The sequence below is a fragment of the Elephantulus edwardii genome, unplaced genomic scaffold (genome assembly GCF_000299155.1).
Source record: "Elephantulus edwardii isolate Elephantulus edwardi_28Jun2011 unplaced genomic scaffold, EleEdw1.0 scaffold00044, whole genome shotgun sequence".
In the NCBI taxonomy this organism is placed as follows: Eukaryota; Metazoa; Chordata; class Mammalia; order Macroscelidea; family Macroscelididae; genus Elephantulus; species Elephantulus edwardii.
In genome coordinates this window covers 8,596,170-8,601,907 of record NW_006399794.1, presented here as the reverse complement: position 1 = coordinate 8,601,907, position 5,738 = coordinate 8,596,170, and positions in this window count along the sequence as shown.

Here is a 5,738-nt window from a genome sequence, read left to right as displayed (position 1 = left end):
CCTATACTTTGAGCACGCTGCTAGGAGAGGCTTTTCCTTGAACAGGGACAGCATGCTTGGAAAAGTGAAGGGTCAGCAAAAGAGAGAAAGACCTTCAACAAGATGAAAGACCCAATAACAATTGGCTTAAGTATCTCAGAAATTATGAGGACGGCACAGGAAACGACCGATTTTAGATCTCTTATTCATAAATACACTATGAGTCATATGGGACTCATTGGCAGCTAATAACAGCAAGAACAACAATATTTTTGGTTATAATTTTTTTATTCTCCTGCTTCTCACAGTTATTTGTACTTGCTTTGTTCCCCTTTTTAAATTTCAGAACTGAAGAAAAAGAAGAATGAATCTGCTTTGATGAAGCTTGGATGCTGAGACCAAACCTCAGTAAGGGTTTATGACAACTTCTATTTTGAACTTAAGTCTTCACTTTATTAAATGTGAAATAAACTTGTACTCTGGATCAAAAATAAGTTTCTGAAACAAGCTATTGAAGAGACCTAATTGAGAAGTACTGATTATTATTCTTTGCTGTAAAGTTGGAACTGACTCATAGGCAATTAATTCTCCAGATGGTTTCCAAGGCTTCTGTGTGTAAATTGCAGATTATCATCTTTATCTCATGGAGTGCTGAGGTATTCAAACTGCCAGAGAGGTGCAGCCTTTGTTTGACTTAACAATATAACTCCTTATGGACTACCCTATCAGAACTCAACTACAACAAAATTTCAGAGTAACCCTGTGAACAACAGATTTGAACCTTGCCCTGTCTTGCACTATCCTCCTGATTTCTATCAAACTCAAGGCCAATGTTGTGGTCACTGTGTCAGTCCATCTTGTTGAGGATCCTCCTCTCTTTCTCTGACCCTCTGCCTTTCCCAAAATAATGTCTTTTTCCAAGGACTGTTCCATCCTTAACACATATCCAAGGCATGTGAGGTAAAGTTTCACTACTCGAACCTTTAAGGAGGACTCTGGTTGCACTTCCTCCAAGATTTATTTGTTTGTTCTTTTGACAGTCGATAGGATACTCACTATTATTCTCCAAGATCACAATTCACAAGACATGCATTATTCTTTTAATTTCCTTATTCATTGTCCAACCTGCAGATGCATAGAAAGCAATTGAAAACAGCATGGGCTAGACCATATACACGTTAAGCTTTAACTGACATCTGTATGTTGGAGCACTTTAAAGAAGTTCTTGACAGCATATTTTTCCAATTCAACATATCTATTGATTTCTTGGCTGCTGCTACCATGAGTGTTCATTGTAGATCCAAGTAAGAGTAAAATATTGACAACTTCAATCTTTTCTCAATCTATCATGATGTTGTCTGTTGGGCCAGTTGGGTGGATTTATTTTCTCTTCTTAATGTTGAGATGCAACCCATTTTGATGGTTGTAATGGTTTTAGTCTTTTTTGGGGGGAGGGGGATTTATACTGGTTTATTACAAAGTTCATATACATTGTTTTTCACTGGATATTTCCCATTTCCTTCACCCCCTGCACTCAAATTATATGACCCTATGATTAATGCCTTTGAACTTTGGTGCTGGAGAAGAGTATTAAGGGTACCATGGACTGCTAGGAAAACAAACAGATTCATCCTGGAAAGGGTTAAACCAGGCAGCTCCTTGGAGGCAACATACTTTGGACATACTTTGGTTGTAAGGAAGGACCGGTCCTTGGAGAGGACATCATGCTTGGTAGGGTGGAGGGACAGTGCAGGAGGGGAAGGCCCTCTATGAGGTGGATTGATTCAGTGACTGGGGTAATCGGGATGGGTGTATCGGAGATGGTGTGTTTGGCACAGGACAGAGAAGAGTTTAGGGCTGTTGTACATAGGGTCACTATGAGTCTCAAGCCTCTTGACGGCATATAACAACAACAACATGATTAACGCCTCCAACCTCATCCCCCCACCCCTCACCCATCCTCAGCCCTCTGCTCCCACTCTCCCTCACTCCTTGAGTCGTCATACTTGTTCTATAATAATGGTCCTATACAATATTTGTCCTTATTGGACTGAGTTAGTTCACTTAGCATAATGCTCTCCAGTCCCTCCCAAGTTAGGTAGTAATTTACAAAATCATTGCTCCTACATGCTACATAGTATTCCACCATGTGAATATACCAAATTTCTCAGTCTTTGTTCTTCTGCTGCAAGTACTTAAATTCTTCTTGATGATCTACCTACAAGCAAGGTTGTGGTGTCTGCAAAGCACAGGCTGTTGAAGAGTCTTCTTTCAATACTGATACCACATTCTTCATATAGTCCATCTTCTCAAATTATATGCTCAGCACACAGATTGAATGAGTATAGAGAAAGGATACATCCCTGATGCACAACTTTTCTGATTTGAAACCATGAAGTGATCCTTTATTCTGTTTGGAGAATTGCTTCCTGATTTAGGTGGAGATTTTGCCTGACCACAAATAAGTGTTCTGGGATTCCTATTACCCTCAGTGTTAATTACCCCATATATAGAACGAGAATTATTCTAGAATAATAAAACACAAGTCAAGAAAGATTAGTATTTTTACATCAGCCACAAAACTAGGATATGGTAGTATTAGATAAGAAGACAGTAAAAGGGTAAAAAAAGAAGACACTACAAATGTACATGCCATCAGTGCCAATAAATATCTTATCTCACCATGCCATCTTGAAATGACTCTGGCTTTCAAATATCCTGATGAACTCAATGAAAATTTTGTCTCTGTCACAGAGTCTTTGTAGTGTTTCCCCCCACCATTCCATTTTCTTTTTTCATTTAATTAATTTGGTTTGTACTTCTCTGTGAAAAGTCTCCACATTGTTAAACATGTTGTCCATTAACTTTTCCTATTAAAGTATAATCTGTGGTTACCCTGTATCCCTCTCACAATGTATCACTGATTTTGAGTCCATCTTTCTCTTTCTTAAATGTGTCTCTTGTAGACAACACATTGATGGACTTTACTTTTTTATCCATTTTGCTACTTTTTTTCTCTTGATTGATGCATTTAGTTCATTCACATTAGGTGTGATTACTGACAGGTCAGGTTTTACTGTTGCCATTTTGCTGTGTTTCATTTTGTTGTTTCTATTTACTATTGTCTATCCACTTTCCTTTGGTGTCTTTGTGTGAAGGACTTCCCTTAAAGGTATTATAGATCTGGTCTTGTTTCCACAAATACCTTAAGTTCCTTCTTTTCTGCAAATGACCCCATTCTCTTTCATATTTGATGGAGAGCTTTGCTTAGCACAAGATCCTCAGTAGTTTTCTTCCAACTTTCTGTATATGTTATCCTTTTGTCTTCTTGCTTGCATGGTTTCTGCTGAGAAATCAGAACTTAATCTAACTGCCTTTCCTTTGAAGGTGACGCTTTACTTTTCTCATGTTGTTTTTAATATTCTATCCTTATCTTTTATTTTGGACAATATTACTATATCTTTTTTTAAACAAAATTTTATTTTATTTGTGATTTTAATGAACATTTACAGAGAAGTTAGATTTTAATTCATTCATTGTTGCACATTTTACTCCCTTGTCCTCTCTTCCCCTTCCCCCAGTTCACTTTTTTAAAAAAATATTCATACATTTTATTTTTCCCCTTCCCCACCAATCCCCTTTACAATGACATATCTCTTATTCTGGGCTGCTGTCATACATATAATGCCTAATAATTCTTTCTTTCATCTATTCTAATGCAATGGTAATTATCTATCCACTCTTATTCTATTCTTCCTCCCAAACCACATGTCATACTGCTTTTCTGACAGTGGTGCTATGCAGTATTTGTCTTTTTATGACGGAGATATTTCACTCAGCATGTTTGTACTACATCATAGACTGGGGGTACAGCAGAAAGACTAAGCAGTACAACACTTGTCTGTCAGTTTGCTGTACAGAGATAATTTGGGATTGCTGTAATATTCAAAGATGTGCCACTGGTGTGTCAAATGCCATAAGGGTTACCCATGGTGAACAGGTTTTGATGGAACTCCCTGATTAAGACAGACTAAGAGGTCGGTATTTGTTCTCATTTCCAAGAAAGGTGATCCAACAAAATGTGGAAACTATCGAACAGTATCATTAATATCACATGCAAGCAAAATACTGCCAAAGAGCATTAAAAAACAGCTAAGACAGTACATAGATAGAGAACTGCCAGAAGTTCATGCAGGATTTAAAGAGGCTGTGGCACTAGGAATATCACTGCTGATGTCAGCTGGATCCTGATTGAAAGTAAATAGAAGAATATCTATGTATGCTTTATGGACTATGCAAAGGCATTTGACTGTGAATATCATAACAAGTTATGGCTAGTATTGAGAAGAATGGGAATCCCAGAGTACTGGGGTCCAGCCCCAATATATCAAAACAGTTCCACCGAGTGAAGGGACAAGGATGAAACGAAGACGCAGAGAGACTACCCATTGATAACGAATAGTGAATTTACTGATTTGAGAAAAGCATATATAGGTTTTAGAAAACTGTCTGCAGTAGCAATCGCATTATTTCTTTCTGTCCGAGATGTTGACTATCAGGTCAAACATTAACTCTCACAGACCTCAGCACAATACAAAAATGTTTTCCAGCATGTCTTATTGAGTGCTCTAAGAAACAAAGAATTTCGGTAGATAACATTCACTAAGGTCTGAGACCTTTGGTCACTCTTATTCATTAACATCCTATTTCCTTGAGTTGTAAATTGCCAAGCTGATTTTCTAGCTAAGATGGAGTTAGTCTTGCTGGTTTCACAGTACAGGGCTAAACTTCCTTTACAAGTTAGCCAGGCCTCTGACACCAGAGCACTTAATTGTGCTCATGCAAAACCTATACTTAGACCAGGAGGCTGTTGTGCAAACAGAGTAAGAGGACACTTGTTATTGCTAGGTGCCATTGAGTCAAGTACAACTCATAGCAACCCTATGAACAAATGATCTGAAGCTAGTTCTGTCCTGTGCAATTCACACACTTCCTGACACACAAGAGCACATTGCAGCAGTCACTTTGTCAATTCACCTGGTTGTGGGTCTTCCTCTTCTTTGCTGACCCTCCACCCTTCCCAACATCATGTTCCTCTCCGAGGAATAGCACCACCTAGCAATATGACAAAAGTCTGTGAGGTGAAATCTTATCATTCTTACCTCCAAATTGCCTTCTGGCTGCACTTTCCCCATGATCTATCTATTTGTTTTCTTGGCCGTCCATACGATATTCAGTGCTCTTATCCAACACCACAGCTCAAAGACATCAATTCTTTTTCTGTTATCCTTATTCATTGTCCAGGTCTTGGGTGCATAGCTAGTAATCAGAAAGACCATAGCCTGAATCAGACGCACCTCAAACTGACAGAACAATACATGGTCTAAAATGAAGAAGGAAGTGCATCAGTATTATATTCTCTCTCCATACCTATTCAGTGCATATGCTAAGCAAATTATTAAAGAAACTCAACTCTATGAAGAGGAATGTGGCATCAGAGTTGAAGGGAGATTCATCAATAACCTGAATTATGCAGATGACACAACCTTGATAAGGGAAAGTGAGGAGGACCTGAAGCACTTGTTGCAGAAGATCAAACTGTAAAGGTATTATTATTGTATGTTGTTGTTGTTGTCGTTGATATGTGCCATCGAGTCACTTGTGACTCACAGCGACCCTATGTACAAGAGCTCTATACGCTCTTCTATCCTGTGCCAACCTAGCCATCTCAAACACACTTTTCCTCACCTCTCTAGTCA